General features: G+C 33.5%; 1 long non-coding RNA gene across 1 annotated transcript; it reads left to right on the top strand.

The window, feature by feature from the left end:
• The first annotated feature begins 5,719 nt into the window (after positions 1-5,719).
• LOC125662527 (uncharacterized) lies at positions 5,720-8,810 on the top strand. The gene is made up of 3 exons (XR_007365414.2): positions 5,720-5,801; positions 8,005-8,060; positions 8,318-8,810. It is a non-coding gene; the product is annotated as an uncharacterized LOC125662527 (long non-coding RNA).
• Positions 8,811-12,887: the final 4,077 nt, after the last annotated feature.

Below are 12,887 nucleotides of genomic sequence, written 5' to 3'. Positions count from 1 at the left end.
AATATGTGTACGTCATTGAAATTTTCTTTCCATTTAGTCGATAATTTATATTATTATACTTTCATGTAAAATACTCGAACCTGATTGGTCGAGAAGCATTTGAAAAAAACATATTGCTACCCTCTGAGAGCAAAAAACACGCGACCCAGGGTGATAGTATCTAGCAACGGGTAATAGTACTTGACAACGGGTGATATTATAAAAAATTATCACATGCGTCAAATTTATGCACGTACGGTTCGCCGTAGATTGCTAGACGACGTCGTTTGAGCGTTTGTAATAAACGTGAGTACCCGCATCGAAATACGAAATATCGCATGACAGTGATTGATCAAATGTCAACAGACGTAAGTTTTTTGCTTTCCAGTTTACATAACATTTAGTATAATAAAACAAATATTGCATGTATTTGAGGGTAACATTGAAATTTTCAGCCCTCGAGAAACCATTGTCAACCTCGGCTACGCCTCGGTTGACAATGGTTTTCTCGGGGTGAAAATTTCCAATGTTACCCTCAAATACATGCAATATTTATATAAGGGTCATTTTTTTTTTATCGAGACATGGCGACACAATAGTTTATGGTACCAGTAATTTGTCTCCAATCCTTTCGATTTATTTAATGAAATATGTTCAAAACAAAACAGATATTGAAAAACCACTTTTCATACAAACAGGGTTTTCTAAAACCTTTGACCGTGATCATAATAAAAAAAAAATATATGAAAACTTTTTTTACGTTTATAAATAACTGAAATTGAATACATATACATTAATATTTCACACATTACATGACAAGACTCTTGTGTACACACATTGCTGTAAAGATCACTGTATTTATAGAGGTCTTTATCCTTTCGACGGCCAGAGCTTGTGAAGAATGTTGGACACAAGGAGGGTGGTCAGGGGACAAAATAATGATAAAAATATAAATCACTGTGTACATGGTGTAAATAAATACTTCACATCAATAAAATGTATGTATGTTGAATTTGCTACAGAATAGAGGTGAGGATCAATCCTACAGTGTCTAAAGGTCACGGCGCAGGGGTCAGGCTCCAAAAAGTATGCACGAAAGACTTCTATTTTTTTTTTTGCTTTCATTGTGCAATTTTTCTCTCCTTTCTTTTTTTCTTTGTCACCTACTGAGTTTTTTCTTCCATTTGACACCTAGGTTATGTACCTGCCTATTAAGCAGGACCTATAACAGCAAAAGTTTGAAGGGTATGGAAATCGGGAAAAATGTTCTCACCAAACCCCTATGCCTGCCGCGTATCTGAGGATCTAGAAGATTAGACAGAGCAGGGCTTTTTAATTTTGACACTGATGGAATACAACTTTCTCTTATCAAATATGTTATAAAATCCTTCCCTGGGGCCCAATGCAAGGGGTCAGAATCTCTATTTTTGGTCATTACAAATGTTTATGCTATGGCCGTGGAAAGGATATGCTGTTTGTTTGATAATTAAATACATAAAATAAGACAGTATGTTAGTTATAACGCTATGAATTTGCTCACAATAAGCAGGCTTATGATAAAAACATTATTTTCTGTGTAAAATGTAGGTATAAAAGCCCTGAAGGTAACAAAGACTTCATATGTATACTGTGTGTGTATTGGGATTATTGCCATACAGGGTTTGACATTAACTTTTTTGAGCACTAGACCAATCGGGCTACTTCAAATGATGTTTGCTACACCTGACCTTACATCCACTAGCCCCGATCAACTTTCCAGAAAAAAACCTGATATATTCTCCATATCTAAATACTTAATTTAAATGACCAACGTTAAGTTTGAACTAAAATGCATTTAATTGTCTAAAAAAATCTTTAGTCTCGTCATTCAATTTGATGCGTTTACTTTCAAACATATTTTTAGTTTCTAAATTCTTACCAGCACGGAAATACTTTAATCCATTTAGAATAAAATGACCTCAATATTTTTTACAAATTTCTATTTCATAAGCCCTGCTTTGTTTCTTCCCAACATTTTTCTTTTTATTCCTCTTTCTTGGGACATCTTTTGCTTTCCTTGAGGACGAGAATTCGTATTTGAATATAGACGTTTCAATTTGATAAGCACTTTCTTATATTCAATTCAAATGAACCGTTTTGTTTCTTTTAATGAAAATGAATTCAATAATTATATTTAAGCAAAACATTACTTTGCACACACTAGCATTGTGTACATGTCGTAAAACATCACTTCCGACCGCGATTTATTAGAACTAAAAAAAAGAGATTATGTCATCATGTGGTTCAAAATTGTTCGCAAACTCTTTACAGTTATTTTTTTAAAGAATAAAATATCTAATGATTTAAAGTGAAGTTTCTTAAATTTGTTTATATTTTCAACACGATCAGTCGGACTAGTAAATCGACATTTTACCCTACCGAACCTATCATTTAGTAGACTCGGTCGGTCGGACGTACCTTAGTGTCAAACCCTGCCATACATGATGTCATCGCCTCGGGGTAAAATTAAGTCCCTCCCCTCACCTGAGAAAACTGTAGGGTTAAAAATCTCGGGTCTATAAAATTGGTGGACCATGGGGACACTAATTCTAAAATAGTAGTGGCCTATAATGATTTTTAATAGCCCGTATAAAAACTCACAATTTTGAAATTCTTGGCAAAATCTCTTAATATCAATTATCTAAACCCTTTCAATATAACAAATAATATGTATACTATAATAATGACTTTATAAGATTTAATTCTTGAAAAAAAATTAGTTTCATGAATTGATATACTGTTATAACAATCTGACTAAATGTTGAACAATGGAATATAAATCCAAATGTCAGAAATGAAATAATAAAAGTGCATTTAGGCCATCATTAAAATATCTTTATTTCCCCTAACCTGACTCTATTTTTTTAAGTTGGGTAGGTAGGTAGGTACATACATTTTGTTGACAGATATTTTAAAACATATTCTGCAATTTAAAATTGACACCTTCATAAATAAGAAAAGTACAAAAATTGTACGAAAGAATAGAATTCTGAATATCATACAAATGAAATTTCAAAACAAAATTTAAAGGCAATTAGATTAACAACTATTATTCAGTTGAATTTATGAAAAGTCTCACAACAGTGTAATTTATTGAATCCGGCTATTCACAGAAAGACACGATTGTCATATACCAAACAAGTGGTCATCCAGTTATAGTTTTCATACCTATTGTTAGCATCCAGTGCTTTCAGAAGCAATGTACTTCAAGTAACTTGTGTGGCACAGTAGTTTTAGAGCGTTTTGTTTTGAGTCAGAAAGTAAGGACTTAATCCTCAAGTCGCAGGTTCAAATCCCAATGCGGGACGTGAAGACAGGTCCTTCAAATGGGACTGCACAAACTTACATACACTGTGTAAGTGTATGCCGGCATGAAAAATATTCCTCACTGCTCAATGTTTATAAGTGCCGAGTACAACTCTAGCTGTACTGTCAACCAGTTTAAAAGATTTCCAAAACTATTTGGAAAGAGTGCATGTATATAAAAAATATTATATTGAATCACACAATATCTAAAAATGATAAAAATGCCATGTCGGACGTTATGGTCACAAAGTTTATCCCTTGTATAAATGGACTGAAGAAACAATTACATTCCATAAGGCATCAGGATGAAATATATAAAGAACTCCTATGATCCAATATAGTCAACTAAGGAACATTGATGAACTGATTATTAGAACAAAACTCAAATCAAATGAAATGCATTGTAATTAATTTGTATGAATACAAGGTGGGTCCTTCTTAAGGTAGGTTTTACCATGCTTACTACGTACCTTGTTTCTTTCTAAATACTTTTGTAAATATCATCGAAACACTCTAAATTATTCATGGTATATTTTATTTGCGAAATTTTTCATGAGTATAGGATTCTAATGAGGAACAGACATAAGGTTGAAAATTAAAGTTGTCGATGTTTAAAACCACAATCTAACCCTAGTGACCACATGTGGGTGCCATTTTGTTTCCATCAAACGCTTCAAAATTGCAGTAGAAACAAAATCAACCATTATAATAGAATTTGATGAAATTGGATTTTATAAAATTAACAATTAATTATAATTAAATAAAATATTTAAATAAATTTGCTTTAAAAAAATTCTCAATCGGCCCGAATTAAATGGGTCGGTCGTGTTAGGGGAAACAGAGGTACTTTTTATTTTGGTCTTAAATATATACTGGAATTTTCATGTCTCTTTTGTTACAACTCCGGCTTTTATGAGTTCAAAAATACACAAAATGGTGTCATTTTGTCAAAACAAGATCCAAGCGTACACAAATTAATCTTGAAAAAATGGTCAGTCGTTAATATATATATTGCACTATAAGAAAAATAGTATGAGAACAAGATTCTTAGAACAGCTAGCACTTTAATAGAGCTGGGTATCATGACTGAAAAATCATATTGTGATATATTGCAATATTAAATTTTGTTTTGCAATATATCACAGTATTGAATTCATACTATGTTTGCTTTATTATTCTTTTATTTCGTTGAATATGAAAACACAAACGCAAAAAAATTGTGTGTTCTCGAGTTAATATCAACATTGCCTGGCCGCATGGTCCCGTCGCATGCGGTTAGCTGAGTCTGTTATGTCACAAGAATATTTATAATCTCATTGAATAGTCACATACAGCTTTAACTTAAAGTAGTTTCATGTAGCAACTTCTTTCCAAAGGCTCAAGTGAGTTTTTCTGATCAATATTTGTCCATTGTCTGTTGTCGCCTTTGTTGGCACAAACTTTTCACATTTTCATCTTCTTCTCCAGAACCACTGGGCCAATTTCACCCAAACTGGACATAGTGTATGCTTGGGTGAAGGGATTCAAAAATCTTCTCATGAACCTCTGGGCCAGAAAAGATGAAACTTAAGTGACAATTTCCTGACATAGTGTAGATTTGAATTTGTTCAAATCGTGACCCCCGGGGCAAGGGTGTGGCCACAATAGGTAATCAAATTTGTATACGCCCGTCTATGACAGGACGTATTATGGTATGGCGGTCATGTCCGTCCGTCTGTCTGTCTGTTATATTTTTCGTGTCCGGCTCATAACTTTAATACTATGAGGCCTGGGATCATCAAACTTATGCACCTTGGGTTGAAGATGTGTTCGGTTTAGAAGTTTGGTTACTGTGACCTTCAATTAAAAAGATATGGCCAAATATGGCAAAACCCTGTCTGGCTCATATCTGAAAAACTATCTGGCTTAGAATCATCAAACTTGGACAGATAATGCATCTTTAGTAGAAGGTGTGTCGTGTCTTATATTAAGGTCACTGTAACCTTTAAGTAAGATGATATTAACCCTGTCATAACTGGAAAACTATTTGGTCTAGAATCATCAAACTTGGACAGAAAATGCATCTCAGATAGAAGGTGTGCCCCACCATACATCTAGGACACTGTGACCTTTGATTAAAATGATATTACCAAATATGGAAATATGGAAAAACCTTGTCCGGTTCATAACTGGAAACTTATTTGGCCTAGAAACATCAAACTTGGACAGATAATGCATCATAAGCAGAAGGTGTGTCACTGTGACCTTTAATTAAGGTGGTATAATATATGAAATAATATATTTAAAGGAGGTAGTCCCTGCAAATGTAAGAGTAATGCATCATATAATTTGACATGACATTTTATTTCAGTTCTTTATTTTCATTAACTTTTTGTTATATTTGTCAATTTCAAAGGGCCTATCCCGATTCCCAAGACACAGAAAATAAGCACTGGTGCACATCCAGTACAAGAAAATGATGCTAGACTATCCTACCAGTAAGTTGCTTATTTAATATTCTTCCAATATCTTTTTTTACTTCTCTCTTTCAAAAGTCATCCATTTGGAGGTTCATATACATGTACCTGTAGTTTGAAATGGGGGTTAGTAGCATTGAACTTAAAATGAAAAATATTCTGATTTAAATTATGCTACAAGTCTAAAATTTGACATATTGACTTGAAAATGATCACTCTTTCAGTCTATGTATCATTTGGAATTAATTGTTTTTAAAAACCTGGCTAAGCTGATAGTTTGCAGGTCACCACTCTGGTTTTAATGTGTCAGGGGGCTTGTGCCATACCCCTGTACTCAGGTTAAAGTTTTACTCAAAAACAGTAAATTTTAAGTGCAACATTAAAATATGATTTTCTCATGTAGTTTATAATAAAGAAATACATATTTATCTAAAAATACTTCAGTATAACATCATAATATTAAATGTATTAGTGAGCAGTAACTTTTTGTCAATTGTCTTTCAGTAGAGCTGTCATTATACCCACCGCAAACGAACTTTTGGTGGTGGGTATATAGGAATCACTCTGTCCGTCCGTCTGTCTGTGCAGATTCGTGTCCGGCCTGTAACTTCTTTGTTCTTTGACATAGGCATACCATATTTGGCACATGGGTGTATCATCATAAGACGATGTGTCAGGTACCATCTTGACCTCTATATTACCTTGACCTTTGATCCGAAGGTTAAAACCATAGGGTTTTTCAATGGATTCGTGTCCGGACTGTAACTTCTTAGTTCTTTGACATAGGCATATCATATTTGGCACATGGGTGTATCACCATGCGACAATGTGTCTAGTACCTTCATGACCTCTGTGTGACCTTGACTTTTTACCTAAAAGTCAAAATTATAAAAAAAATTACCATAAATTCGTATCCGAGGCATAACTTTTTTGTTATTTGGTATAGGCATACCATATTTGGCACATGGATGTATTACCATGAGACAGTGTGTCCAGTACATTCATGAACTCTATATGACCTTGACTTTTGACCTCAAGATCAACATAGGTTTATACCATAGATTCGTGTCTGCACCACCATTTTTTCTTTTGATGAAGACTTTTCATTTTTGGTGTATGGTTAAGTCTCCATTAGACAAAGTCATTCGGTCAGCATACAAATATGTGGGTGGCGGGGGTATCCCTTGTGAGTTTCACTCACAGTTACTATCTTGTTCATGGATTTGATCTAGATGCATCATCAATTTGAAATGTTTTGATACAATATCAATACATTTTCTGAAAATCAATACAATACATATATTATATAATTTAACTAAAACTGTGTAAAATCAGCATCAGGTTTAAAGAATATGGTTAAATTTGCAGAAGGATTAAGTTACTCTCGCAGCTGCATTATTCTGGATAGCATATCCAAATGCAAATGTCAGTTGTTAAGGCTACCTTATGCTTTCACAATAATTCTGTACTGATGTAATTTCTACAACAGGGTTGTGATTTATTTTTTAAAAAAAGACTATTAATTTTGTTTTCTTTATATATGCATTTGTGGTCTCTCTCTGCTATATAAACATTCAAAGAGTGAAAAACTTCATTTTTATATGAAGTTTTCCAAAGTTCATAGGTCATTACGTAACCTAATCACACGGAACATTAATATCTACAATATGTACATTGACCAGCGTAGTTAGTGCATTTCGTCTCATGTAAAGTACATACATGGAAAACAATGATTATTTTATTAAATCAAATCTTTCTTTTTTTTTTTTTTAAATACATATATATTTTTTAATCCAGTTCTCTGGTGATTTTATGATGTTTTATGTCAGCTAGTTGCTTAGAATATGCCTTGTAGCTAGTCTCTCAACTTTTCTTGTTTTTTCCTTTAGGCCTTTAATCTTCATCCTTAACTCTGAATGTTATACGGTATTTGTTTTCTTCATCTACATTTTCTCACATTAAAAATGCAAATTTGCGGTGGGAAACATCACTGCATATATGCCACGAACATTTCGGTAAACACGTCCACCGACGAGAGCATCAAGACTGTCTTGACAAAGAAAACAGTCGACAGTGTCAACATCATGATGAATATGCTACTTTTGTTTATTGATATATCAATATTGAATTCCTCTTCAGTGAAAGAAAGGTTTGTGTAGTGTAAATACGTATTGTATTATATATGAAAGGAATATCTCCTTTGAAAATGTTTCTTTTTTTAAAGAAACCAACCTGTAAACAGGAAAAGAAAAGTTGCTTTGAATGCAGAAATAGATCAAGGTATGAATGAAATTGTTTCTGATTAAATTGAGAGATTTATCCAAGGGGATAAATTTATGTGAGGGAAGTTTCAAGGCAATTACAACTTTCAATTTATCCCATTGCACATGCTTTTAAATAAAAGTATTCTAAGAGGTTATAAACAATTCTCCTCACATTGTGTTTGTGCACATATTTTTGAAGCTGTAGTAAAACCCTGTTTTAACTTACAAATGTAGCATTTTATTCACTGAACTCCATTTATATTTGATTCACAGATTCTTGTGAGGAAGACAAGGATTATGTCCCAACTGATGAAGAATCGTCGAGAGAACCATCAAACACCACATTTCCATCAAAGAGAAAAAGATGGACAGTGGATGAGGAGAATGTCCTTAGATTTGAATTTAATAAGAACTTCAAAGATAAAATCATACCAAGTAATACAGAAGCACTGAAAGTAAAACACAAATATAAATTTCTTGCTGATAGAAATATTCATCAGATAAAGAGTAAAGTGCAACATATGCTGAGACGTAAATGAGTTAACAAAGTTAGGACTTCTGTCATGCAGTCAAACATGATGCTGTGTTAACATCTTGAAACTAGAACAGTAACTCCTGAATAAAATACCTTGGACTCATTTTTTGATCACCTGAGTTGACTTAGAGGTAGATAAACAAGAGAATGACTCATGTTTTAGAATGAAGATTGAATGTTTGTATGCATTATACCTGTATACACTCACTGCTTCCTGTCTGCATCATATGTCCCTGAAGTGTGACCTCATGGTTGGGGTTTTTAGTCATTTTAAAATCATAATGTCATCATTAAGATGTTATAATTTCTGATACAATACTTTATTATACCCCCCGCAACAAGTTGTGTGTGTGTGTGTGTGGGGGGGGGGGTTATACTGGAATCGGGTTGTCCGTCTGTCTGTCCGTCCGTCCGTCTGTAGACGCAATGGTTTCCGGGCTCTAAAGCATTATCCTTTCCACCTACCGTCACCATATCATACATATGGACTACCCATGGGATGAAGATGTTCCCTACCAATTTTGGGATCAAAAGGTCAAAGGTCAAGCACACTGGACATCGAAGTAGCAATATGGTTTCCGGGCTCTAAAGCGTTATCCTTTCCACCTACAGTTACCATATCATACATATGGACTACCCATGGGATGAAGATGTTCCCTATGGATTTTGGGGTCAAAAGGTCAAAGGTCACGCACACTGGACATTGAAGTAGCAATATGGTTTCCAGGCTCTAAAGCGTTATCATTTCCACCTACAGTCACCATATCATATATATGGACTACCCATGGGATGAAGATGTCTCCTATGGATTTTGGGGTCAAAAGGTCAAAGGTCATGCGCACTGGACATCGAAGTAGTAATATGGTTCGGTTTGTCATGCCATTTGTTTTTTACACTCAGAAAATAGGTAGTTTATACCTATTACCAACACCCTTTGGGGGATTGTGGTAAGCGGGGGGTATTCTTAGTGAGTATTGCTCACAGTACCTCTTGTTTGTTGCTGTTTTTGTTTAAGGTTAAGTGAACATGATTGAAATATTATGTGAGTACACACCCTATGATAACTACATTGTATCTGTATCTTTTGTCCCTAGGGTGCAGTTTGAATTGCATTAGTGTAAAGATATAAAGTTGTGTTTTTTTTTAAACTGCTATGAGTATTGCATCTATTGCATATATTTTAAATGTCAATTACAAATGCATTTTAGAAATACTTATAGTTTAAGAAGACAGTCATGTTACATATCTAATGGGTAGGTTATTAAAAAGGTTATTATATCTGCCCTTCGGGGGGTTATAATCAAACACTTGATGCAGGCAAGCACAAGGTGACTGGCACCTCTGATTTTTAACTCTACTAGACCAGAAGAGCTTATGTTATGGTAAAGTGTCCTTTTTCCGTCCATCTGTCTCTCTGTATGTGAACAATTTTTAAAATGCTACAACTCCTACACATTTTGTCCGATTTCAATAAAACTCGGTGCATGGGTAGACTACATCAAGATGGCCAATTCTGTACATTGATTCTTAATTTCAATAAATGATGTTGCCATGGTTACAAAAAACGAATAATCTGAAATGCTTTCCAAAAACTATTCCGACGACAGTTTTGGTCTGATTTAAATAAAATTTTGTACACTAGTAAATTACATCAAAATCCATAATTCTATTTATCAGTTTTTGATTACATTAAATGGTGTTGCCATGGTTACTAGACCAATAAGAATCTATAGAATTATTTCAAAGTGCTACAAAAATTGCACAGTTTTGACCTAATTTCAATTGAATATTACAAGTTCACACCAGTAGAGCCATAGTCTTATCAGAGAATTGGTTATAATTATACCATGAATCAAATTAAACTATATAATAAAATGAAGAAGAAAGAATGCAAATCTAATACCTAAGTTGTTTTTTTTTAATGACAGATTAATTTTCAGCAAATCTATTCTGATGTGTTATTTTATTATTAAAAAACAAAACAAAAACATTAATAACCATGATGTAGTGTTTTATCGATATCAAGAATATTCACGTCTGTTGATCATGTATATGAAATGATGCATAAAACATTCTCCTAACTTTTAGAAATAAACTATAATCTTTAACTGATAAAGTGTTACCTTATTAGTGTTATTTTCCCCTGCAAATAAAGTTAGCCTGGTAGATAGGAATTGCCTTGTCTGTCTGTTTATCTGCGTTTCTAGAGGAGGGATTGCCATATCATGGTAATAGGTTTGGAGAAAAAAAACATTGGCTGCTGCTTATATGATACAGAGATGAACTTGACCATGGATTTGTTATGACCTTGACCTGGTATTACTTACACACAGTCACCTGGAGAAAATATTGTGTGTTGTAACCTTTATCAGGTTTTATTTAGACAAGGTCACAAGGAGAAAAATGTATTAAATTTTGGTGTGGGCCATAGCTGTAACAGAGAAAACAATCTAACTAGACACAGAGGTTACTTTAAACCTAATGTTGCATCACTACTTGAACTCATTTTCATTTGATGAAGGAGGGGGATAAACTGTGGCTGGGCCATTTCTGTGTAACAGAAATTTAAGAATCCTATTGACACTATAGTGGCTCATGATTTGAGGGTTTGTCCTGCACTTGACACGAGTCAATTGGACATGCAGAACATGTTTAATGAATTGTATTGATAGTATCAGGGTCATTAACTTTTTGAAATTGTATATATCTTGTTTGCAATAAAATTCTGAATTCTACTGTCTCTCTTTTTTTTTGAAAGAAATCATGAAATTCAATTAATTTCTTTGACTACTTTAGATAATATTCTCATGTTACATGTAGATTGATTGGTCAATTTTAATGTACTGATGGTTACTTTGTAGAAAATTTCCAGGAAAAAAAGGGGGAAACATGTATATATTGACGTGATGTGGTTTGTGTGTTCCTACCCACTATGCAATTGCTGTTTATTTTATACATGTATGTTTACATATTGTTGTATCTATTACCCCCCCCCCCCAAAAAAAAAAACATACTGGAATTAACGTCTCGTTAAGGACAGTGTTTAGGTCTGATCCAAGCTTTTCACAAGCAGTATTCAAATCAAAATTTCATAAATCATAGTTTATTAATATATGTCTTGACCAATGCATACATTGATTGCTGTATCTTGACTACATATAACACGGCAGTGACTTCGGTTTAGGGCAGCATTTAGGGCAGTTCTTGACATATATCAATAAGTATTGAAACCAAAATGAAATGTATGGTGTATCTAAGGCTGCTTTGTATGATGCATGCTTCGAATGCTGCATTTGACCTACCGTTTACAAATAAGTGACACCGGTTCAAAGAAAGTGCTCTGCTCTGTTTTCAGTTTATCTTTGGAGATATACAAACCAAACTTGGACGATGCATCTAAAGATGTTTTTCAGATCTTTGACACCTGTTAAGGACTACGTTTTGGTCTGTTTTCAGCTTATCAAAAGGGGAACACAAACTAAACTTACTCCTGAGGTGCATCTACATATCGTTGGTCATTTCAATGCGTGCTTTGCATGCTGCATCTGACCTACATTGCAAGCTTCCGTGATTCATTAAGAACAATATTTATTTTTTTCTTATCACGAGGAGTTTTCAAAGCAAACTTCCTCAGTGCATCTCTGTAAATTTGTCTTCGTTTTGAGTATTCCCCCCAGGGTGTACTATTTCCCTTACGAGACAGCTCTAGTTTTTACAGGTGCTTTGATGAAAATTTACCTCAGAGAAAAAGCCTATATGCTAGTCTGATAAAATAATGTTTTTTTGTTGTTGTTTTTTGGAGCTCCTACACAAATCATATTCAATTGTATGCTGTATATAATTGTTTTTGCATCCACACATGTTTTGTGAGATATTTTACACAAAGAATATATATATATATATATATATATATATATATATATATATATATATATATATATATATATATATACATGTATATATATATTACTGTGATATGGTTTGTGAGTTTCTACCCATAAGTATGTTATATATAATTATATACTATTAGTACTATTTCCCTTAGGAGACAGCTCTAGTTTTTACAGGTGCTTTAATGAAAAAATCAAAGAAAAAGCCTATATACTAGTCAGATAAAATGATATGTGTTTTTTTTTTAGCTTTTACACAAATCATATTCAATTGTATGCTATATATAATTGTTTTTGCATCCACACATGTTTTGTGGGATATTTCCCGCAAATACTTTATATATATTGTTATGATATGGTTTGTGGGTTCCTACCCACACGTATGTTATATATAATTATCTACTATATATCACTGTGG

The sequence above is a fragment of the Ostrea edulis genome, chromosome 8, assembly GCF_947568905.1.
Source record: "Ostrea edulis chromosome 8, xbOstEdul1.1, whole genome shotgun sequence".
Lineage (NCBI taxonomy): Eukaryota > Metazoa > Mollusca > Bivalvia > Ostreida > Ostreidae > Ostrea > Ostrea edulis.
This window is presented reverse-complemented; position numbering and strand designations above follow the sequence as displayed.